The 26856-nt window shown below is 38.4% G+C and overlaps 1 long non-coding RNA gene across 1 annotated transcript; it reads left to right on the forward strand.

Annotated features, from left to right (window-relative positions):
* The first annotated feature begins 17975 nt into the window (after nt 1-17975).
* Nucleotides 17976-18420, forward strand: LOC139830315 (uncharacterized). The gene is made up of 3 exons (XR_011742256.1): nt 17976-18010; nt 18121-18308; nt 18379-18420. It is a non-coding gene; the product is annotated as an uncharacterized lncRNA (long non-coding RNA).
* The last annotated feature ends 8436 nt before the right edge of the window (nt 18421-26856 follow it).

Raw genomic sequence — 26856 nt, forward strand, 5'->3', positions numbered from 1 at the left:
TAACTAAGAAGGCTATGTGCTTTGGTTTTTCATTCTTTAGATTTTTTGTCTGAATTTTTATGCCCATTTGAATCTTGGTCAAATCCTAGGTTTGACCAAGATTTAAATAAGTTTAAAACATGGAAATGAAAAGGTAAGCATCGATCCTTCTTAGTCGCTCTAAAATGAAGCTGAATTTTGGGAGGTTTTTGAAATTTCCATGTTTGAAACCCAAAACCACTTCTCTTCATGCTTGACTTCATAAGACGAAGTTTAGGGTCGATAGGGGGTAGATACATGATTTGTCTTGTTTGAATATGTCTAGACCTTGTTTATCAACTTGAATGCTTACTATATGACATACGAGGACTATGTGCATTGGTATTTCATTTTTTGATTTTTATGCCCATTTGAGAATCTTGGTAAAATCCTAGGTTTGTTGAGCAAGATTTAAACAAGTTTATCATGTGAAAATGATAAGGTAATTAAGTCTAGATCTTTCTCTTAGTAACTCTAAAATGAAGCTTTTGGGAGGTTCTTGAATTTACCATGTTTGAAACCCAAAACCACCGTACTTCTGTTCATGCTTGACTTCATAAGACAGAGTTTAGGGTTAGGGGTAGATACATGATTTTTCTGGTTTGAATATGTCTAGACCATGTTTATCAATTTGAATGCTTACTATATGACATAAGAAGGCTATGTGCTTTGGTTTTTCATTCTTTCGATTTTTTCTGAAATTTTATGGCCATTTGAATCTTGGTCAAATCCTAGGTTCGACCAAGATTTAAACAAGTTTAAAACATGACAATGAAAAGGTAATTAATCATGGATCCTTCTTAATTAACCAGTCAGTCTAATTAAAATGAAGCTTTTTGGGAGGTTTTTGAAATTTCCATGTTTGAAACCCAAAACCACACTTCTCTGCTTCATGCTTGACTTCATATATAATTAAGACAAAGTTTAGGGTTAGGGGTACATGATTTGTCTGGTTTGAATATGTCTAGACCTTGTTTATGAACTTGAATGCTTACTATATGACATAAGAAGACTATGTGCTTTGGTTTTTTATTTTATTTATTTTTTATTTTATGCCCATTTGAATATTGGTCAAATCCTAGGTTTGACCAAGATTTAAACAAGTTTAAAACATGAAAATGAAAAGTTAAGCCTGGATCCTTCTTAACTAGTCACTCTAAAATGAAGCTTTAATTTTGGGAGGTTTTTGAAATTTCCATGTTTGAAACCAAAAACCACTTCTCTTCATGCTTGACTTCATAAGACAGAGTTTATGGTTTTAGAGGGGTAGATACATGATTTGTCTTATTTGAATATGTCTACCTAGACCTTGTTTATCAACTTTTGAATGCTTACTATATATATGTATGTGACATAAGAAAACTATGTGCTTTGGTTTTTCATTTTACTGTTTTTTTTTTTTGGAATTTTGATGCACATTTGAATCTTGGTCAAATCATAGGTTTGACCAAGATTTAAACAAGTATAGAACATGAAAATGAAAAGGGAAGCCTGTATCCTTCTTAATTAGTCACCCTAAAATGAAGTTTTTGGGAGGTTTTTGAAATTTCCATGTTTGAAACCCAAAACCACTTATCTTCATGCTTGACTTCGTCATAAGACAGAGTTTAGGGGTTAGGGGGTAGATACATGATTTGTCTAGCTAGTTTGAATATGTCCAGACCTTTTTTATCAACTTTAATGCTTACTATATGACATATAAGAAGACTATGTGCGCTTTGGTTTTTCATTTTTCTGTTTTTTTATTTTATGCCCATTTGAATCTTGGTTAAATCCTAGATTGACTTCATAAGACAGAGTTTAGGGTTAGGGGTAGATATACACATGATTTTTCTGGTTTGAATATGTCTAGACCTTGTTTATCAACTTGAGTGTTTACTATATGACATAATTAAGAGGGCTATGTGCTTTGGTTTTTCATTCTTTAGATTTTTTGTCTGAATTTTTATGCCCATTTGAATCTTGGTCAAATCCTAGGTTTGACCAAGATTTAAATAAGTTTAAAACATGGAAATGAAAAGGTAAGCATCGATCCTTCTTAGTCGCTCTAAAATGAAGCTGAATTTTGGGAGGTTTTTGAAATTTCAATGTTTGAAACCCAAAACCACTTCTCTTCATGCTTGACTTCATAAGACGAAGTTTAGGGTCGATAGGGGGTAGATACATGATTTGTTTGGTTTGGATATATCTAGACCTTGTTTATCAACTTGAATGCTTACGATATGACATAAGAACACTATGTGCTTTTATTTTTATTTTTTGTGCCCATTTGAATCTTGGTCAAATCCTAGGTTTGACCAAGATTTAAACAAGTATAGAACATGAAAATGAAAAGGGAAGCCTGTATCCTTCTTAGTCACCCTAAAATGAAGTTTTGGGAGGTTTTTGAAATTTCCATGTTTGAAACCCAAAACCACTTCTCTTCATGCTTGACTTCTTAAGACATAGTTTAGCGGTTAGCGGGTAGATACATGATTTGTATGGTTTGAATATGTCTAGACCTTGTTTATCAACTTTAATGCTTACTATATGACATAAGAAGACTATGTGCTTTGGTTTTTCATTTTTCTGTTTTATTTTTTGAATTTTCTGCCAATTTTGTTTGACCAAGATTTAGACAAGTTTTACACGTGAAAACGAATAAGTAAGCCTGGATCCTTCTTAGTCACTCCAAAATGTACCAATTGATAGGTGCGTTAACTTTGCTTCATGGAAAAAATAATGTCATGTAAATGAGTTAACTTGGATTTCCTACCCTTGAAACCATAGGAAACTTTGTTCTAATGCACTATAATAATCAACCGAGCTTTTACACCAGCAGGTCTGTCACTTACGTGTGGTGCCCATGCGTGAGGTCCCACACTTCAGTGAGCACAAGTCACGTGCTACAGGTACGCAAACTCCCAGCCATCTTCTTTGTCAAGAGAAGACGCATCAGGATGCGTATTGGAAGTCTGTGGGTCCTTCTGGATCCTTCGGTTGTCCCTCTCACAAAAAAAAAACAAATCTCTCTCATTCTCGGCCTCGCTCGACTCGCTCGCTCGCTCGCACCTCCTGCTCACTGACAAACCCTGCACAAAAGTCAACATCATCACCCGAAAAAGGGGAGACACCATAATTCTCTCCCTTCTTCTCTCCTTCCGAGTGATCCCTCTTCCTCCGAGTTTCACTCGACGGGCAAACACACATGTGCTGCATAGTAGAAAAATCGACCTACGAATCTATAATTAAATAGGTTAAACTAGGGTTTTACCCAGTACTACAGATCAAGGTTCAAAAAATCCAACTACGGGGTTCGAACAACCCCATTTCTAATCCAAGATTTTTTTCGACCTCATCCAATGGCCTCAAACTATAGGCCGGGTTAGCATCTAGTGCAGTATGTGTGAGAATGTATGCACTATGTGTGCTATAACTTGTGTGTCCTTCAAATTTGAACCAAATTTGAATAAGTTTGAAATATTTGAAATGGGGCTTTTGGCTTAAACGTTTGAAACCCAAAACGACTTCTCCTCATGCTAGACTTCATAAGACCGAGTTTAGGGTTAGGGGGTAGATACATGATTTGTCTGGTTTGAATATATCTAAACCTTGTTTATCAACTTGAATGCTTACTATATGACATAAGAAGACCATGTGCTTTTGTTTTTCATTTTTCTATTTTTTTTAAGAATTTTATGCACATTTGATTCTGGTCAAATCCTAGGTTCAACCAAGATTTAAACAAGTTTCAAGCATGAAAATGAAAACGTAAGCCAAGATCCTTCTTAATTAGTCACTCTAAAATATATGAAGCTTTTGGGACGTACTTGAAATTTCCATGTTTGAAACCCAAAACCAATTCTCTTCATGATTGACTTCATAAGACAGAGTTTAGGGTTAGGGGTAGATATACACATGATTTTTCTGGTTTGAATATGTCTAGACCTTGTTTATCAACTTGAGTGTTTACTATATGACATAATTAAGAAGGCTATGTGCTTTGGTTTTTCATTCTTTAGATTTTTTGTCTGAATTTTTATGCCCATTTGAATCTTGGTCAAATCCTAGGTTTGACCAAGATTTAAATAAGTTTAAAACATGGAAATGAAAAGGTAAGCATCGATCCTTCTTAGTCGCTCTAAAATGAAGCTGAATTTTGGGAGGTTTTTGAAATTTCCATGTTTGAAACCCAAAACCACTTCTCTTCATGCTTGACTTCATAAGACGAAGTTTAGGGTCGATAGGGGGTAGATACATGATTTTTCTTGTTTGAATATGTCTAGACCTTGTTTATCAACTTGAATGCTTACTATATGACATAAGAGGACTATGTGCATTGGTATTTCATTTTTTGATTGTTATGCCCATTTGAGAATCTTGGTAAAATCCTAGGTTTGTTGAGCAAGAGTTAAACAAGTTTAACATGTGAAAATGATAAGGTAATTAAGTCTAGATCTTTCTCTTAGTAACTCTAAAATGAAGCTTTTGGGAGGTTCTTGAATTTACCATGTTTGAAACCCAAAACCACCGTACTTCTGTTCATGCTTGACTTCATAAGACAGAGTTTAGGGTTAGGGGTAGATACATGATTTTTCTGGTTTGAATATGTCTAGACCATGTTTATCAATTTGAATGCTTACTATATGACATAAGAAGGCTATGTGCTTTGGTTTTTCATTCTTTCGATTTTTTCCTGAAATTTTATGGCCATTTGAATCTTGGTCAAATACTAGGTTCGACCAAGATTTAAACAAGTTTAAAACATGACAATGAAAAGGTAATTAATCATGGATCCTTCTTAATTAACTAGCCAGTCTAATTAAAATGAAGCTTTTTGGGAGGTTTTTGAAATTTCCATGTTTGAAACCCAAAACCACACTTCTCTGCTTCATGCTTGACTTCATATATAATTAAGACAAAGTTTAGGGTTAGGGGGTACATGATTTGTCTGGTTTGAATATGTCTAGACCTTGTTTATGAACTTGAATGCTTACTATATGACATAAGAAGACTATGTGCTTTGGTTTTTTATTTTATTTATTTTTTATTTTATGCCCATTTGAATATTGGTCAAATCCTAGGTTTGACCAAGATTTAAACAAGTTTAAAACATGAAAATGAAAAGGTAAGCCTGGATCCTTCTTAACTAGTCACTCTAAAATGAAGCTTTAATTTTGGGAGGTTTTTTAAATTTCCATGTTTGAAACCAAAAACCACTTCTCTTCATGCTTGACTTCATAAGACAGAGTTTATGGTTTTAGAGGGGTAGATACATGATTTGTCTTATTTGAATATGTCTAGCTAGACCTTGTTTATCAACTTTTGAATGCTTACTATATATATGTATGTGACATAAGAAAACTATGTGCTTTGGTTTTTCATTTTTCTGTTTTTTTTTTGGAATTTTGATGCACATTTGAATTTTGGTCAAATCCTAGGTTTGACCAAGATTTAAACAAGTATAGAACATGAAAATGAAAAGGGAAGCCTGTATCCTTCTTAATTAGTCACCCTAAAATGAAGTTTTTGGGAGGTTTTTGAAATTTCCATGTTTGAAACCCAAAACCACTTATCTTCATGCTTGACTTCGTCATAAGACAGAGTTTAGGGGTTAGGGGTAGATACATGATTTGTCTAGCTAGTTTGAATATGTCCAGACCTTGTTTATCAACTTTAATGCTTACTATATGACATATAAGAAGACTATGTGCGCTTTGGTTTTTCATTTTTCTATTTTTTTATTTTATGCCCATTTGAATCTTGGTTAAATCCTAGATTGACTTCATAAGACAGAGTTTAGGGTTAGGGGTAGATATACACATGATTTTTCTCGTTTGAATATGTCTAGACCTTGTTTATCAACTTGAGTGTTTACTATATGACATAATTAAGAGGGCTATGTGCTTTGGTTTTTCATTCTTTAGATTTTTTGTCTGAATTTTTATGCCCATTTGAATCTTGGTCAAATCCTAGGTTTGACCAAGATTTAAATAAGTTTAAAACATGGAAATGAAAAGGTAAGCATCGATCCTTCTTAGTCGCTCTAAAATGAAGCTGAATTTTGGGAGGTCTTTGAAATTTCCATGTTTGAAACCCAAAACCACTTCTCTTCATGCTTGACTTCATAAGACGAAGTTTAGGGTCGATAGGGGGTAGATACATGATTTGTCTGGTTTGGATATATCTAGACCTTGTTTATCAACTTGAATGCTTACGATATGACATAAGAACACTATGTGCTTTTATTTTTTTGTTTTTTTGTGCCCATTTGAATCTTGGTCAAATCCTAGGTTTGACCAAGATTTAAACAAGTATAGAACATGAAAATGAAAAGGGAAGCCTGTATCCTTCTTAGTCACCCTAAAATGAAGTTTTGGGAGGTTTTTGAAATTTCCATGTTTGAAACCCAAACCCACTTCTCTTCATGCTTGACTTCTTAAGACATAGTTTAGGGGTTAGCGGGTAGATACATGATTTGTATGGTTTGAATATGTCTAGACCTTGTTTATCAACTTTAATGCTTACTATATGACATAAGAAGACTATGTGCTTTGGTTTTTCATTTTTCTGTTTTTTTTTTGAATTTTCTGCCAATTTTGTTTGACCAAGATTTAGACAAGTTTTACACGTGAAAACGAATAAGTAAGCCTGGATCCTTCTTAGTCACTCCAAAATGTACCAATTGATAAGTGCGTTAACTTTGCTTCATGGAAAAAATAATGTCATGTAAATGAGTTAACTTGGATTTCCTACCCTTGAAACCATAGGAAACTTTGTTCTAATGCACTATAATAATCAACCGAGCTTTTACACCAGTAGGTCTGTCACTTACGTGTGGTGCCCATGCGTGAGGTCCCACACTTCAGTGAGCACAAGTCACGTGCAATAGGTACGCAAACTCCCAGCCATTTTCTTTGTCAAGAGAAGACGCATCAGGATGCGTATTGGAAGTCTGTGGGTCCTTCTGGATCCTTCGGTTGTCCCTCTCACAAAAAAACAAATCTCTCTCATTCTCGGCCTCGCTCGACTCGCTCGCTCGCTCACTGACAAACCCTGCACAAAAGTCAACATCATCACCCGAAAAAGGGGAGACACCATAATTCTCTCCCTTCTTCTCTCCTTCCGAGTGATCCCTCTTCCTCCGAGTTTCACTCGACGGGCAAACACACATGTGCTGCATAGTAGAAAAATCGACCTACTAATCTATAATTAAATAGGTTAAACTAGGGTTTTGCCCAGTACTACAGATCAAGGTTCAAAAAATCCAACTACGGGGTTCGAACAACCCCATTTCTAATCCAAGATTTTTTCGACCTCATCCAATGGCCTCAAACTATAGGCCGGGTTAGCATCTAGTGCAGTATGTGTGAGAATGTATGCACTATGTGTGCTATAACTTGTGTGTCTTTCAAATTTGAACCAAATTTGAATAAGTTTGAAATATTTGAAATGGGGCTTTTGGCTTAAACGTTTGAAACCCAAAACGACTTCTCCTCATGCTAGACTTCATAAGACCGAGTTTAGGGTTAGGGGGTAGATACATGATTTGTCTGGTTTGAATATGTCTAAACCTTGTTTATCAACTTGAATGCTTACTATATGACATAAGAAGACCATGTGCTTTTGTTTTTCATTTTTCTATTTTTTTTTAAGAATTTTATGCACATTTGATTCTGGTCAAATCCTAGGTTCAACCAAGATTTAAACAAGTTTCAAGCATGAAAATGAAAACGTAAGCCAAGATCCTTCTTAATTAGTCACTCTAAAATATATGAAGCTTTTGGGACGTACTTGAAATTTCCATGTTTGAAACCCAAAACCAATTCTCTTCATGATTGACTTCATAAGACAGAGTTTAGGGTTAGGGGTAGATATACACATGATTTTTCTGGTTTGAATATGTCTAGACCTTGTTTATCAACTTGAGTGTTTACTATATGACATAATTAAGAAGGCTATGTGCTTTGGTTTTTCATTCTTTAGATTTTTTGTCTGAATTTTTATGCCCATTTGAATCTTGGTCAAATCCTAGGTTTGACCAAGATTTAAATAAGTTTAAAACATGGAAATGAAAAGGTAAGCATCGATCCTTCTTAGTCGCTCTAAAATGAAGCTGAATTTTGGGAGGTTTTTGAAATTTCCATGTTTGAAACCCAAAACCACTTCTCTTCATGCTTGACTTAATAAGACGAAGTTTAGGGTCGATAGGGGGTAGATACATGATTTGTCTTGTTTGAATATATCTAGACCTTGTTTATCAACTTGAATGCTTACTACATGACATAAGAGGACTATGTGCATTGGTATTTCATTTTTTGATTTTTATGCCCATTTGAGAATCTTGGTAAAATCCTAGGTTTGTTGAGCAAGATTTAAACAAGTTTAACATGTGAAAATGATAAGGTAATTAAGTCTGGATCTTTCTCTTAGTAACTCTAAAATGAAGCTTTTGGGAGGTTCTTGAATTTACCATGTTTGAAACCCAAAACCACCGTACTTCATTCATGCTTGACTTCATAAGACAGAGTTTAGGGTTAGGGGTAGATACATGATTTTTCTGGTTTGAATATGTCTAGACCATGTTTATCAATTTGAATGCTTACTATATATATGACATAAGAAGGCTATGTGCTTTGGTTTTTCATTCTTTCGATTTTTTTCTGAAATTTTATGCCCATTTGAATCTTGGTCAAATCCTAGGTTCGACCAAGATTTAAACAAGTTTAAAACATGACAATGAAAAGGTAATTAATCATGGATCCTTCTTAATTAACCAGCCAGTCTAATTAAAATGAAGCTTTTTGGGAGGTTTTTGAAATTTCCATGTTTGAAACCCAAAAGCACACTTCTCTGCTTCATGCTTGACTTCATATATAATTAAGACAAAGTTTAGGGTTAGGGGGTACATGATTTGTCTGGTTTGAATATGTCTAGACCTTGTTTATGAACTTGAATGCTTACTATATGACATAAGAAGACTACGTGCTTTGGTTTTTTATTTTATTTATTTTTTATTTTATGCCCATTTGAATATTGGTCAAATCCTAGGTTTGACCAAGATTTAAACAAGTTTAAAACATGAAAATGAAAAGGTAAGCCTGGATCCTTCTTAACTAGTCACTCTAAAATGAAGCTTTAATTTTGGGAGGTTTTTGAAATTTCCATGTTTGAAACCAAAAACCACTTCTCTTCATGCTTGACTTCATAAGACAGAGTTTATGGTTTTAGAGGGGTAGATACATGATTTGTCTTATTTGAATATGTCTAGCTAGACCTTGTTTATCATCTTTTGAATGCTTACTATATATATATGTGACATAAGAAGACTATGTGCTTTTGTTTTTCATTTTTCCGTTTTTTTTAATTTTATGCCCATTTAAATCTTGGTCAAATCCTAGGTTTGACAATGATTTAAACAAGTTTCAAATATCAAAATGAAAAGGTAAGCATGGATCCTTCTTAGTCACTCTAAAATGAAGCTTTTGATAGGTTTTTGAAATTTCCATATTTGAAACCCAAAACCACTTCTCTTCATGCTTGACTACATAAGACAAAGTTTAGGGTTAGGGGGTAGATACATGATTTTTCTTGTTTGAATATGTCTAGATCCTTGTTTATCAACTTTAATGCTTACTATATGACATAAGAAAACTATGTGCTTTGGTTTTTCATTTTTCTGATTTTTTTGGAATTTTGATGCACATTTGAATCTTGGTCAAATCCTAGGTTTGACCAAGATTTAAACAAGTATAGAACATGAAAATGAAAAGGGAAGCCTGTATCCTTCTTAGTCACCCTAAAATGAAGTTTTTGGGAGGTTTTTGAAATTTCCATGTTTGAAACCCAAAACCACTTAATCTTCATGCTTGACTTCGTCATAAGACAGAGTTTAGGGGTTAGGGGGTAGATACATGATTTGTCTAGTTTGAATATGTCTAGACCTTGTTTACCAACTTTAATGCTTACTATATGACATATAAGAAGACTATGTGCGCTTTGGTTTTTCATTTTTTTATTTTATGCCCATTTGAATCGTGGTCAAATCCTAGATTTGACCAAGATTTAAACAAGTTTAAAACATGAAAATGGAAAGGTAAGCCTGGATCCTTCTTAGTCGCTCTAAAATGAAGCTTTTGGGATGATTTTGAAATTTCCATGTTTGAAACCCAAAACCAATTCTCTTCATGCATGCTTGACTTCATAAGACAGAGTTTAGGGTTAGGGGGTTAGATACATTATTTGTCTAGTTTGAATATGTCTAGACTTTGTATATCAACTTGAATATATTATTGTACCATGTCTCCACACAGCCCAAAATGCACATATTTTCAAAAGTTTTCATGCATGAGTACTTGTAACTAGTAAAAATAGAAAGTAAAAATAGGAACCCCATGTATGAAGAATACTAAAAAGAACTCTTTCACATTTTTTTGGTATAGATTATGAGTTTGCTTGGCTTCATACACAAGTGAGTACATGTCATGCAAAAATTAACACGAAATTTAGTTATCATGACCCATTTTTGGCAGGCATTGTGCATATCGCCTTGAGAAACATCTTTGCGAGCTAGTGTATTAAACGTTTATTCACATATAATGGATTTTTTTTACTTTATTAGTGCACACAATGACAGAATTGGCCAAATGTGTATGATTTTTGTGAAGGTGCTAGAAAAATAAGATGCACTACGATGAAGCATGAAAGGAGGCAAGGGGAGGGATAGTGAAGAGGTGGGAGAGACCGAGAGATGAACCGCAAGGTAATTAAAAAATTGGGGCCAAAACGATTCCAACTTCCTAGGCATTGACCAACTTTGCCCCTCTTAACCCAACGTGGCAGTGAACCCGTATAAGCAACAACTTCCTCTTACTCCGCTTCTCCGAAATGGTAAGAGAACCTCTCCAGCTTAAGTGACCAATCGACATAGCTATGGCCTTCCGACTTGGCTCTGGTCGCCGCGCGCGTAGTCCTACCACCGACGAGGAAGCGGAGAATCAGCGCCGCCTTCGCTTCGTCCATCGCGCACCAAGGCATAACCCGCCCGCTCTGCACTGGCCGGTTGTTAAGCCCGCGGCGGCGGCACTGGCCGTGGAGCCCCTCGCCAGCCGCTTCCCGTGCGGGCCGATGGATGCAGAGGCAGGGATCTCCCACGCAACCCCGCATGCGACGCCCGCTCGGCCCTGGCCGGCTTTTCCGCCCGCGCATGCCGCATGGTTTTCTTTGCCAGCAGGTGAGATCCCCTTCCCGGCCGGCGCGAACGATGCGGAGGCAGGGAGCTCCCGTGGCCAGCCGCCTAATCCGACCGCACTTCAGGCGGTGCCGGCCGTGGAGCCAGGCCGTTCTTTCGAAGCGCATCACGGCGACGCCCTTTGCAGGAGCAACACCGCCAAGGAGCTCGTATATAACGTGATGTTCCCGGCACTCTATAGATGCCGGGATGCTCTGCAAGCTTTTGTGCAGGCTAAGAATGCGGCGGCTGCAAATCCCAGGGACGCAGCATTGCAGCGGCACGCCGATGAGGCTAAGGAGGCGCACGCTTTCCACCAGGGGTGCCTCGACAGGCTTAACATCCAGCACGGCTTCGTGCAACCGCCAAACGCCGCTCCAGCTAAGATCCAAAAATACTCCGGTGAGCATATCACTTCGGAGTAGAACAATTCAATTTCTAGTACTGTAGGAGTACTTTATTAGTGCACAAACCTGGCGAAATTAAAGGTGTGTTCTTTGTGTGTGATGTAAATCTAAAAATTTGAAGGTTATAGCAAAAACATTTCTTCACAAATATTCGATGTGTTTGCTCGGCCTTATCTATATATCCGGTGAGCATATATGGATGCCAAATCCTTTACAAACTTAGGGCTCCTTTGATTCATAGGAATATGAAGAGTGTAGGAATAGGAAAGGTGTAGGATTGGAATGTCATGCCAAGTTGAATCCTATAGGAATATGGTGTGTCTTTGATTGTAGCAAAGGAATTTTTCCATGAGGTATGAGCTAATGCTTTTTTCCTATAGGATTTGTACTACAAGATTCCTGTAGGAATAATTCCTATAGGATATGTTCCTATGAATCAAATGACTTCATAAGACAGAGTTTAATTAGGGGTTAGGGGTATAGATACATGATTTGTCTGGTTTGAATATGTCTAGATCGACCTTGTTTAACAACTTGAATGCTTACTATATGACATAAGAAGACTATGTACTTTGGTTTTTCATTTTTTCACTTTTTAAATTTTCTACCCATTCGAATCTTGGTCAAATCCTAGGTTTGAACAAGATTTAAACAAGTTTAAAACATGAAAATAAAATGGTAAGCATGGATCCTTCTTAGTCTCCCTAAAATGAAGCTTTTTTTTTTTGAAATTTCCATGTTTGAAACCCAAAACCGCCACTTCTCTTTCATGCTTGACTTCATAAGATAGAGTTTAGGGTTAGGGGTAGATATATACATGATTTGTCTGGTTTGAATATGTCTAGACCTTGTTTATCAACTTTAATGCTTACTATATGACATAAGAAGACTATGTGATTTAGTTTTTCATTTTTTGTTTTTATTTTATTTTTCTGCCCATTTGAATCTTGTTGGTCAAATCCTAGGTTTGACCAAGATTTAGACAAGTTTAACATGTGAAAACGAATAAGTAAGCCTGGATCCTTCTTAGTCACTCCAAAATGTACCAATTGATAGATGTGTTAACTTTGCTTCATGGAAAAAATAATGTCATGTAATTAAATGAGTTAACTTGGATTTCCTACGCTTGAATCCATAGGAAACTTTGTTCTAATGCACTATAATAATCAACCGAGTTTTTACACCAACAGGACTGTCACTTACGTGTGGTGCCCACGCGTGAGGTCCCACACTTCAGTGAGCACAAGTCACTTGCAATAGGTACGCAAACTCCCAGCCATCTTCTTTGTCAAGAGAAGACGCATCAGGATGCGTATTGGAAGTCTCTGGGTCCTTTAGGATCCTTCGGTTGTCCCTCTCACACACAAAAAAAAAAACAAATCTCTCTCATTCTCGGCCTCGCTCGACTCGCTCGCTCGCACCTCCCTGCTCACTGACAAACCCTGCACAATAGTCAACATCGTTACCCGAAAAAGGGGAGACACCATAATGCTCTCCCTTCTTCTGACCTTCCGAGTGAATGAGTGATCCCTCTTCCTCCGAGTTTCACTAGCTAGACGGGCAAACACACATGTGCTGCATAGTAATAATAAAAAGGTAGAAAAATCGATATACGAATCTATAATTAAATAGGTTAAACTAGGGTTTTGCCCAGTACTACAGATCAAGGTTCAAAAAAATCCAACTACGGGGTTCGAACAACACGATTCTAATCCAAGAATTTTTTCTACCTCATCCAAATGGCCTCAAACTATAGGGTTAGCATCTATCTAGTGCAGTATGTGTGAAAATGTATGCACTATGTGTGCTATAACTTGTATGTCTTTCAAATTTGAACCAAACTTGAATAAGTTTGAAATATTTGAAAAGGGGCTTTTGGCTTAAACGTTTGAAACCCAAAACGACTTCTCTTCATGCTAGACTTCATAAGACCGAGTTTAGGGTTAGGGGGTAGATACATGATCTGTCTGGTTTGAATATGTCTAAACCTTGTTTATCAACTTTAATGCTAACTATATGACACAAGAAGACTATGTGCTTGGGTTTTTCATTTTTCTATTTTTTCTAATTTTGTGCCCATATATTTGAATCTTGGCCAAATCCTAGGTTTGACAAAGATTTAAACAAGTTTAAAACATGAAAATGAAAAGGGAAGCCTCTATCCTTCTTAATTAGTCACTCTAATATGAAGTTTTTGGGAGGTTTTTGAAATTTCCATGTTTGAAACCCAAAACCACTTCTCTTCATGCTTGACTTCATAAGAAAGAGTTTAGGGTTAGGGGGTAGATACATGATTTGTATGGTTTGAATATGCCCAAACCTTGTTTATCAACTTGAATATGCTTACTATATGACGTACATAAGAAGACTATGTACTTTGGTTTTTCAGTTTTCTATTTTTTTAAATTTTCTGCCCACTTGAATCTTGGTCAAATTAATCCTAGGGTTGACCATGATTTAAACAAGTCTATAACATGAAATGAAAAGGTAAGCATGGATCCTTCTTAGTCACTCTAAAATGAAGCTTTTGGGATGTGTTCTTGAAATTTCCATGTTTGAAACCCAAAACGACACTTCTTTTCATGCTTTGGTTTTTCATTCTTTTGATTTTTTTCTGAATTTTTATGCCCATTTGAATCTTGGTCAAATATATCCTAGGTTTGACCAAGATTTAAACAAGTTTAAAACATGACAATGAAAAGGTAATTAATCATGGATCCTTCTTAATTAATCAGCCTAATTAAAATGAAGCTTTTGGGAGGTTTTTCAAATTTCCATGTTTGAAACCCAAAACCACACTTCTTTTCATGCTTGACTTCATTTATAAGACACAGTGTAGGGTTAGGGGTAGATGACTTGTTTGATTTGAATGTGTCTAGACCTTCTTCATGAACTTTTGAATGCTTACTATATGACATAAGAAGATTATGTGCTTTCGTTTTTTATTTTTTTATTTCTTATTTTATGCTCATTTGAATATTGGTCAAATCCTAGGTTTGACCAAGATTTAAACAAGATTAAAACATCAAAATGAAAGGGTAAGCCTGGATCCTTCTTATGCACTCTAATATGTGAAGCTTTTGGGGTTTTTAAAAATGATCCTTCTTAGTCCATGTTTGAAACCCGAAACCACTTCTCTTCATGCTTGACTTCATAAGACAGAGTTTAATTAGGGGTTAGGGGTATAGATACATGATTTGTCTGGTTTGAATATGTCTAGATCGACCTTGTTTAACAACTTGAATGCTTACTATATGACATAAGAAGACTATGTACTTTGGTTTTTCATTTTTTTCAATTTTTTAATTTTCTACCCATTTGAATCTTGGTCAAATCCTAGGTTTGAACAAGTTTTAAACAATTTTAAAACATGAATAATTTTCTACCACATCTCTTCATGCTTGACTTCATAAGACAGAGTTTAGGGTTAGGGGTAGCCACATACATGATTTTTCTGGTTTGAATATGTCTAGACCTTGTTTATCAACTTAATTGTATGCTTATTATATGACATAAGAAGACTATGTGCATTGGGTTTTCATTTTTTTATCCCCATTTGTTGAATCTTGGTCAAATCCTAGGTTTGACCAAGATTTAAAGAAGTTTAAAACATGAATAATATGAAAAGTAACCTGCATCGATCCTTCTTAGCCACTCCAAAATGAAGCTCGTGGGAGGTTTTTGAAATTTCCATGATTTTTCTGGTTTGAATATGTCTAGACCTTATTTATCAACTTGAATGCTTACTATATGACATACACAGACTATGTGCTTTGGTTTTTGATTTTTTTTTGAATTCTTATGCCCATTTGAATCTTCGTCAAATCCTAGGTTTGACCATGACTTAAACAAGTTTAAGACATGAATATGACAAAGTAATCATGTATCCTTCTTAGTCACCCCAAAATGAAGCTCTTGGGAGGGTTTTTAAAATTTCCATGTTTGAAACGAAAAAGCACTTCTCTTCACCATGCATGCTTGACTTCATAAGACAGAGTTTAGGGTTAGGGGGTAGATACATGATTTTTCAGGTTTAATACGTCTAGACCTTGTTTATCAACTTAATTGAATGCTTACTATATGACATAAGAAGACCTTGGTTTTTCAATTTTTTTTTTGAATTTTTATGCCCATTTGAATCTTGGTCAAATCCTAGGTTTGACCAAGATTTGAACAAGTTTAAAACATGAATATAAAAAAGTAAGCATGTATGCTTCTTAGTCACTCCAAAATGAAGCTCTTGGGAGGGTTTTCGAAATTTCCATGTTTGAAACCAAAAACCACATCTCTTCATGCTTGACTTCATAAGACGTAGTTTAGGGTTAGGGGGTAGATACATGATTTTTCTGGTTTGAGTATGTCTAGACCTTGTTTATCAACTTAATTGAATGCTTACTATATGACATAAGAAGACTATGTGCCTTGGTGTTTCATTTATTTTGATTTATTTTGAATTTTATGCCCATTTTTATGCCCATTTAAACAAGTTTAAATCATGAATATGAAAAATTAGTCACTCCAAAATGTAGCTCTTGAGAGGGTTTTTGAAATTTCCATGTTTGAAACCAAAAACCACTTCTCTTCATGCATGCTTTGACTTCATAAGACAGAGTTTAGGGTTTGGGGTAGACAGCACGCGCCGACGCGTGGACGAAATTTATTCTCTGTCCCCCTGACATGCACTTGCCAGTGTCTTCAACAGTCTGACACGAGCAGTGAAGCTTTTAGGCTGGTCATAGTGGTAAGTATCATGTAGTAGTATCATGCATATAATACTTGTATATGATACTATCTCTATAGTGGTTAGTAACATGAAGTAGTATCATAGCCATGCTATATTTATTATTTTTTAGAATCTCGATGCAAATTTGTGCACAAGATTTGTTTGGCATTAACTTTTCTCGTGACATGCGCTATGTTACATTATCTACCTATGTTACTCTAATCTCCTCTCTCCTCCTTAATTAGCTGCCACATCAGCATTTTTGTGGGTCCAATGTGCATGATACTAGCTATGATACTAGCACTATGACTAGCCATATGGAGCCCAGCGGAGAGGGGCTCCATTTCTCGAGCGGTAGCTAGGTGACATGGTGACATGCACCATGTCACCGTGTGACATGCGGCCTAAATCCAAATTTAAACATTGCGAAAAAATCTGAAAAAAATCATGCACGTTCACAGCTCATATTAAGATAACCCCTAAAAATTTCAGATCAAAATTCGAAACATACATCGAGAAACAAAAAAGAGAAACTCAGATGTGAATAGTCTACAGAGAATTCATGACAGATTTCTCTTTTTTGTTTCTCGATGTATGTTTCGAATTTTGACTTGAATTTTTTAGGGGTTATCTTAATATCTATGAACATGCATGATTTTTTTCAGATTTGTTCGCAGTGTTCAAATTTGAATTTAAACCGCATGTCACACGGTGACATGCAATAGGTGCATGTCACCTGATCTGCGGTGATGCTGGGGCTAAAAAGAAGACCTTTCCACCTCATTTCCTCCACTGTTTCACATATTTTAGCTTCTATTTATGCGGTGCCGTGGAGGTGGGGGTCTGGTCGTCACCCTCCTCCTCCCCACCTCATTTCCTCCACTGTCTCGCAACTCCTTGATCTACTACTCCTATCCGTATACATGCCACTCAAATGGATGTATTTGTAGATACATCCATTTTTAGTGGCAGTTAATATGGACCGGAGGAAGTACTAATAATATGAGGCATGTTTTTGAGCTGGCCCTGTTTAGTAGAGTTTACATTTGAGAGTTACATCTTTCTACCACCATTATTTTTGATTTAGCTTGTCTTTTGTGCCCACCATTTTATCGAGCAGGGTTAATGCAAGATCCATAGCAAACTAGCTTCTCATGACATTTTTTTGGCGGAGTGCATCTTCTCATGGCGAGCTAGCGACTTTGCCACTAGAGTTTTTTTTTGTTGAACTAGTACATTTTTTGGATTTTCCCATTTTATTTGTGCACAAGCTATGAGCCGCCCGCAATTCAGCACCATATATTGGCGGGATTTTCTAGTTCAATTGTTTTGTACTAGGATATTAGCAGGATGCTATCTTCTAGGGCTTTCATTTCCCCTATATCCAGCCCCACCCACGGACAAGCAAGGGCCTCTCTCCCTACCTCGCACCTAGTCCGTCTCGCTCCCTCTCAGTCCTCCATCCGTAGCCGACATCCACCGCGCCGGAGCCAGCTCAGCGACGCCGTCAACCACACTCCGTCCGCTTCGTCGGATCTGCTTCCCCGACTCACTGGTTCATCTTACCGGCTGGCGAGATCGGTACACAAAGCGCCACCATGATCCACCGAACCAAAATGAACGGCCAACGCGCCACCTCCCCAGTCGACCAAGGTTGAACACTTTGTCCGGCAGCTTTTGTTATGTATTTGATTTCCGAGACTAGTTTATTGCTTGCTTCCACTGTTTGTTATTAGCATCTTTTTTTTTGTAATGCCTGCTAGATATTCCCCTCGAGAATGCCTACGAAGAATCTCGGAGGCAAAATATCTTGCAGAATAAGATAATTGCAGCCAAGCTCGGCATACTGTGGAATGGGACAAAATCACCGCACCCCAAGTCGTTGCCGAGATTTTTCACCCGTGTGATGTGCCGCCAAAAGGACGATTCCGTGGGGCAGCTGCTGAAGAAGGTATTTAGCCGCACTGCTCAAATTTCATATGTGTTGTTTGCTGATTGATTTGATGAACTTTGATTTGCAGCAGCTAGCCACTGCTCATGTTCCTAACAAAGACAGTGAGCGCACCAGTGATGCAAACATTGTAGAAAGGAGGCGGGATTTGGTCCTATTGTTCTAGCAAGCAATCATTTGAGGGGCCGCCTAGTATCAGCACATCTGGATCCTCCTGAGCTCAACATTAAGGAGGTAATTTTATAATAGTGTTTTAAACATGACATAATCTAATGTACTGAAAGAGATCAAACTGTCAACTGGAGTGGAGTGGTATAGATGGTAGAGATATAGATATAGATTTCAGATTTCCTAATTTTTTCTTGAAAATAGGGTCGCCCCGGCCTCTGCATCCAAATGATGCACCCACCCTTTTATTGCAATGTTTTAGACTCCATTTAAGGTTTAGAAACTCATGGGTTGCTCAAAGTGGTGACATGAATCAACCAACATATTTCCTTTTAATCTGCTGATTGATTTTATGCATGGCAAATCGCAGAAGCAAGTGATGCTCATGTCCCCGCTAAGCAGCATTGTAGCACAGATGTCCGAGTTCCGTTGATGCAAACGTTTGTAGGAACAAAACAGAAGGATGTGGCAATGGGGAAGCTAAGATTAGGCGTCTTCAAAAGGACTTGGATGTGGCCACTTGGCGGAACAAAGAAATGAACCGAGGATGGAATTCTACAATTCAAGATGGCCTACATGCTGTTGCTGATCTGCAGAAGCTAGTGGCTGGCAACTTGGTTACCGCTTTGGCTGACGCAGATGTCCATGAGATCAACTGGACGATCTTGGAACAGGTGAAAGCACGAGCAGAAACTCTGCACTCATCTTTGCAGGTAGATGATTTTCAAAGGGTGATGCAAGAGCCGCTATATGAATAGATTGTTGTTTTCAGTTGATGATGTCCCTGGTTCTTTTGTTTACTTATGTGCTGGTAGTACTTAGGGGAACTAGCTTGTACAAGTAATTTTTTTCCGATAAAGTTGTACAAGTAAATGGCACATGCTTCGCATGTTTGACCAATTAAGTTAAAAAGCTTCACAAAATCCTGCGTCGAAGTTGTTTCACTAAAAAAAAGAGCTCTCACGTGCAAGGCACGTGTAATTTACTAGTATATACTAGTACTAGTAGAGATGGTACACCTAGACATTAGAGATTTGTTTGTTTTAAAGATATTTTTAATTGTGTACAAGATGGAAAATATAACTTTAGGGCATCCACAATGTTGCTATTGCCAAATCTGATACGATGGTGAATTTGGCTTTGGTGTGAAATATAGCAATAGCTCCACAATGTAGTGGTTCCAAATATTTATAACGTGGGACCCGCCATCAAGCTAAAACAACACATAAAGCCAATATGGAACTACTCTCACAATGTAGGGAACTAGTTCCAAATGCCAAAAGTGAAATTTGGCATCTGAGCACCTACTTGCTCCGGTTCCTTGTTTTTCCGGTTTTGGAACTACCTCTACAATGTATGGAACTAGTTCCAAAAGCCAAAAATCAAATATGGAACCACTTTTGGCTACACGTTGTGAATGCTCTTAGCAAATTCCTAGTATTTTTCATGGTCGATGTAAAAAAGTATTTTTCATGGTTGATGTAAAAAAAACAAGTTTTTTTCATGGTCGATGTAAAAAAAGAGAGAAAACATGTCTCATAAAAAGCCTTATGGTTAGCACATTTTTTACGGAGTAACTCTTTTTTACATAGCCCAAATTACTATTCGATTTTCCATTGAAATATTTTATGTGTATAAAGCAAGCGAAGAAGTACACATGCATTTTTCGTTTTATTCTTTTTTGACATTTTTCAAAATGTATAGAAGATGAATTTCGAAATAAAGAGATCATATGCACCCAAGAACCAACAAGCATATCCCCTTGACCCCGAACATACTCGGGGCCCTTTTGTTGTGGCTTTTTTTGCCTTTTTGGCTTTTGGATTTTGGAAGCCAAAAACAAATATTATATTCTTTTGGCTTCCAAAATCCAAAAGCCAAAAAGCCACACCAAAAGGACCTCAGCTTCAGCACTGGATTTCGTAGGCTAGGGTTCCACGCTTTTCCACCAACCAGTAATAATTTCAACTCTGCCCCAAAATTCCCGCCGAAATTCCTCCCGCTTCCAAAATTCAAAGCGATGTGAAATAAGTACAGTGTCGATCTTATCCCCCCGGACCGCTCAATTCAGACCTATCACCGGCGGCGCCGAACCCCGCATCTCTCTCTCACGCTTCCACCCTGCATGACCCACCGGATCATCTCACACGCCGGCGCCGGCCCACCGTCCCACTCCCACACCGGCACTATCGCCTTCTCATCGGCCACCGTAGTGACCGACAACGTTCCGCCGTCTCCCTTGCTTTTTAGCAAGCCGGAGTAGCTTCCACCTCCCCCACCCCACCGACGACCATCGTACCATACGAGCTCCTCCGTAGCCGACTTCCACCGCCGCCTTGTCGGCGGCAGTCACCATCGCCGGGTTCTCGTATCTTAATCCCCTACTCCTTCCGTCCACCGGACTGGAGAGATGGGAGCCTCCATGGTCCACGGCAGGAAACCAAAGCGTACACGCGCCCACTTCCAAGAAGGTTGATATGGCCGCATTCGTTATGCATGTGATTTCGAAAAGTATTTTTTTGCTTACTTGCACCGCCATCTCATTAGCATTTTTTTTTGTAATGCATGCTAGATATTATTGCAATACAGAAGAATGAATTAAAAGAGAAACGGATACGGAATATATGTAGAAGATATGCAAGCCGTGTGGGCACAAGCATTTGTAACGCTATTTCCTCTAGTGCAAACCTGAACAAAATCGGAGAAGAACCCTTTCCCCTCCCCAAAGATAAAGAACAATGTTATGATTCACAATTTGATCCTGCTGAGCCTCTTGGAGAGCTGACTCAGGAAGATGCCTTGCCTGACCATTCTCCTCAACCCCACCAGGTGATTTCTGTGTTTTTACTTTGAGATATCTGTTGCAACTTCCATGTGTTGTATACTTGTATCCTGAATCCCACCAAACATGTTCACATGCCACCTCTAGGTCTCCTTAATGCATCATATATATGTTTCAGCATGCACGTCATCCTTTATTGTTCTTCATTCTATCCCATTTGCATATCATCATATATGGGACTCGTAGACTGAAATATCGTTTATGTGTGCTAGGAATCTCAGCCTTCAAGTAAGAATTTCAGGAACCACCAATGAGAGGAAGACCATTCAATATGCACCTGAATCGGTGATAGAACAGCTGCAACCAAAAAAGAAACCTGCTTCTGCTACTAGACAGTCTCAGCGATTCATGGCACTAGTTGAAGAAAATAACGAAAATGCTAAGAGTACTGAAATAAAAAAACGTGGTGAACACCCCAAGAGGTTGAATCAGCCACCTGTTACCAATCCAGTCAACCGGCGACAATCGGCGGCAGAATCCGGTTTCCACGACAACTTCTCAGCCACAATTGGCAGCAGAATCCAGTTTCCACAAAGCAACTTCTCAGCCACAATTGGCAGCAGAACCGCTTTCCACAGCAACTTCTCAACAACAATTGGCAGCAGAACCAGTTTCCACGGCAACTTCTCAGCCACAATTGGGATCAGCGTAGCTGTGGTAGGAAATACCGCCCAAGGACACACTTTGTACCAGTCCCGGTGACACAACCACAATCGGCCAAACACTGCTAGCACAACATCAACAAACTGTTGATGATCTCCCACTGACCCATATTAGTCCTGCCATAGACAACTCCCCTGAGGATGAGCCCCACACCGAAGAAGGTACATTTTCCAATGCTTATAGTTTCATTCTCCGTTATAAAGTTATACTTTATAGATAAATAAATAAATATATATATATATAAATATAAATATATATATCTACCTTGATAGCTTGATGTAATGCTTAACTTTGTAGTTGCACCACGATCAAGAAAAACGAGGGGCCCAACAAAGAGGGAAAATGTTCGTAGCTAAGCTTGCTGGGGTGGAATCAAGATTTCGCCTTTCATCTATCGTAGGTGGCAGAAGGCCCTGGACCCAGAAGAATCTTGTAAATTAGCATCGGATGTAGGAATTTTCGTCAGAATGAAATTCCTATCTTCCCAACATGGAAAGAGCACGTAGACACCTCTGCGCATTTTGAAAAATTAGTGCACAGGTTACACGTAAGTCATCTTTCTCTTGGTAATGTTACTCATACTAGTATACCACATTGGCACGTCCCGTTCCTTCTAGCTTGTTGTTGGCTCTATGTATATCGCACCAACGGTTTATATTGTTGTGAACAGTTAAGGTTCGAGTTCGATGAGGACCAAGAGGAAGTAAAGCATGTTCTCAACAGTCTATTCTCAGACTGTTCACGCCAAGATCGCAAAGAAAGCTAAAGAAGAAATACTTCACTGGAAAGATTATCGGGAGTGTTCCAACTATATCTCCTTTTAAGCACATGACTGACACACAGGGGGGAGCTCTTGTGAAGCACTGGTCGGATCCAAAGACTCGGGTCTGATGTGTAAGACTGAGACCAGAGCACATCTTGGATTCTTATTTATAGCGATGTCTCACTAGTCTCCTTTTTGCAGAATTTGGCTAAACAGAATCAGAAAAACCACGGTAAACTACTTTTACCTAGCCGTACGGGATCTCGTAACCTTATAGTGCACATTCGGCAAAAAGTAAGGACATGTTGTTTTATACTGCTATTTAGAAATATTTTAGTAAAAGATCATGCAGAGTATATACACCAAAGGTGCAGCTTATATTATGATCCTCCATTTCAACCACGTTATTCGATTTATAAATGGTAGTACTAAAATGCAGATGTTACATAATGCAAGTAAAAGGGAACCAAACAAAGAGATGACTCTCACGTAGATTTTTGAAGCATGCCAGAAGAACAAACTTGAAGTGATTGGAGAAGTCGCACAGAGTGTTCTTGTAAGTCTTCTAAAAGATTGAAATTTTGTGACGACTCACATCCCAACTTGTAGGAGTAGTAAAGTACATGTCAATATGATATTATATATGTTTATTAAAATTCATGTGATGTGAATCAGACATGCCAAATCGTAGGAATAAAAGTAGGTCATACACATGATAAATCTACTATCAAAGAAGTTTCTCTGTAGTAACTATCATGTTTACACATGTGTACGAACTGAATTTTTTGCAGGAAGATATGAAATTAGAGATGGCAAAACCCGGTAAAAACGGTCTGGAAAAAACCGATGAAGAATGTGTGAAGGCATTTTCTATGGCAATAAAAAAGAAAGGCATTGCCAAAAACACTTTCTTACGGAATGCTGGACTGCTGAAGTGCAAGTCCATGTCCAAGTCAAAGTATTTGCATGCTCAAGTTCTAGAGGAGCAACTCCAAGTAGAACGAGCTGCATCAACTGCGCTAAGACTAGAAGTCGACAATTTTAGAACGATAGCAAAGCAGAAGGAGGCCCTCTTTGGAGCAGGTTAGGAATGCTAGTAAGTAGTAAGAAGAGTATCTGCTAGATAATTGGAGATGAACGGGGACAGTGATGTGTCATTACCTTCGTCTTGTAAAATGGTTCCTTAGTCTGAGCATATTTCGTAGGTGCATTTATCTGCAATTGCTATGATCTTGGTGGTCGTTTCCTTGTTGTGATGTGGATTTTTTTTTGAACAGGAACCCTGCTGATTGTTAATATTATAAGTGGATTGCCTAGCCCTTTCCATCAGTTCTGACTTGTGGTTCCGTTGGCTCGTGGATGAAGCTTGACATGGTATCAGAGCCCATAGTCTCAAGTTCGGACTTTTGGTCGCGTTGGCTAGTGCATTAAAGCTTGACACTGATGATTTTCTGTGATCCATTGATTTCCAGCTTTCTACATATAGCCCAGGTCTAGAAGCTTGTCAACTGGTCTGGTTCATTCATCGCTGTATTGAGTGCAATGAACGGAACAGTGCTTCTCCTTTGTGTTGTGCTGCAACACAACAGCTGTTCCTGCTTCTGTACAGGCGAGTTGTGAACAAAGATACTTATGTATACTACCAAATTTCGACTCCATATAATCAATAGCTTAACAACCGTCTAATTCAAAATCTCAACACTGTAGCATATACCTCTTGCCTATTGAATACAATTATTTCACACACTGAAATATTTTGTACGCGTTTTGAATTGGAGAACATGGGAACCGACTTTGGTTTCTGATTATGACTTGATGTGACCCTAGGCCCTGGATTCCTGAGCAGAAGGTATGTGTAAAAACAAAGAGATTACGAAGTGCTAATTCCCTTTTTTTTTTGTAAGTCCTGGTGGCATTGACACTCCTTTCTTACTTGCTATATTTTTTTGGTGTTTATATATAATAGAGAATTACCAGCTTATTGTCGAACCCGTTAGATTTTGGGCAATAATTGTTACGTGGCTGCTTCTTAATTAAAGTTTATCATGTCATGTAGATGGATTTGTGAAAGATGCAGCGGGTCGTTCTTCAGATCGTCTACATGGGATTCCCATCTACATGTATGTTCATAGTTTCATGGAGTACTTCAGCTCATAGCAGCCACATACGATCCTGCAAGATTTGCATTTTTTTTGACCTTGCAAGATTTGCATTCAATGTATCGCCAAGGCGTGTCCGTGAGAACTCTAGAAACATCTTCGTCAGACTCGTTTTGGCGCGCGCAGTTCCCGAGCGAATCCAATGAATTTTGACCGTTCTCTTAAAAAAAAGGAACTTTGACCGTTGGATCAAGCGTTGGAGAACTGATGTGCCAACGGCCAATAATTATGATCGTGGTAACCGATTTTCAACGTGATGATGAATTGATGTGACATTTGGCCGTACTAGTACGGTCTCATATTTTTGTATTACTTAGTACTTGGACTGTGGCCAAATTCGAAATCTCATTCCAGCGGCAAAACTTCCCGCCCGAAAAATACAAATATTTCACACGCTTCTAACTTCCCATTCTACCCTCGTAAAGATGACAACAATGTCCATGTATAAGTCGGTTGGTGGGGGTCTACCCGTCATTTTTTTCGATCACCACCTCCCTAGCTCCGAAACCCCCCGAAAAAAAATTCATTTCCCTCACTCTCTCCTCTGAGACCACCCACCGGAACTTCCCAAGTCCCTCTCTCTCCCACCTCCACATGGCCACCGCACCGGAACATCCCCGCCGGACTTCCCTGGCCTACCCGAGGCCTCGCGATCCTCGTCATCCGGCTGTCTGCCGGAGCCGCTTCATCGACGCCGTCATCAACCGGACCGGATCATCCCCGCCGAACCTCGAAACCATATACTCATCCAGCAGTCTACCGCAGTCGTTTCAGCTGCGGTATCGTCCACCCCACCGGAGCCGCTTCGCCGGATCCGTCGTCCACCGCATCAGATCTAGCTCACCGACACCACTGTGCATTAACCGGATCTGCTTCACCGGCGCCGTGCATGATCTAAACTCTTCTACTGTCGCTTTTCTATTGCTTGCCTGCAAGTTCTTGTTTAATCTTGGGGGAACCTGTTTGTGCTAACGACGCGCCGTTACGTTTTTGCAGATGAGATGAGTAACCATGAAGTGTAATGGCCGTCTCTCCAACCCCAAGTAGCACATGTAGCGTACATCATCACCGGATCTATCAACCCCAGGAAGATCTGCTGTGACTCCCACAGAGTGCTTCTCCTAATGTAAGTCCCTTGTTTTAGCGCCATGTTCTGGGTTCAGATGCTTGTTTGTCTGAAGCTCTTTTAGTTCATTCCTAGCTATGACCGTAACACCTTGCTATTTTCTACTTCATTGCTAACTTTAAGCGATTGAACATTTTGGTTTGCATTCCCTGCTCTGTAGATGTAGCCATCATAACTTCTATCTTGCTCAGTCGTTGTTACAAAAATTATAGGTATTATAGTAACATCCTGCTATTATTTAGTTCATGGCCAATTTTAAGTAATTGCACATGTTGGTTCGCATTCCCTGCTCTATAGCTTTTGGCATCGTAACTTCTATATTTGGTTTACATTCCCTGCTCTGTAGATCTAGCCATCATAACTTTATCTTGCTCAGCCGTTGTTACAAAAATTATGGCCTGCTACTATGTTGTTTGTGCCAATTTTTTACTCCATGAACATGTTGGCTTGCATTCCCTGTACTACAGGTGATGCCATTGTTTTGTATCTAGTTCATTGTAAGCTAACAGAGTAAGGACTTAGTTTGGCATGCTATCACTCTGCTATCTAGCCTGTAGTACAAATATACTTGTCATACTACTAGATAATAATTTTGCGTGCCATCTTGTTCTTCAAAAGCTGCATTATTGACTTGTTTCTCTGACTTGGCATGACGCTCAAATATGGAAAGCTGAACATATTGGTTTGCTTTCCCTCTTATGCAAGTTCACAGGTGATCCCACTATATTCTGTATCTGGTCCATCCTAAGCTCCAGCATTAACTATCCTCTATGTGTTGCTCATTACAAGTTTATATCCCGAAACATCTTGATTTGCATCCCCTTCAC

Source organism: Lolium perenne, chromosome 4 (assembly GCF_019359855.2).
Source record: "Lolium perenne isolate Kyuss_39 chromosome 4, Kyuss_2.0, whole genome shotgun sequence".
Lineage (NCBI taxonomy): Eukaryota > Viridiplantae > Streptophyta > Magnoliopsida > Poales > Poaceae > Lolium > Lolium perenne.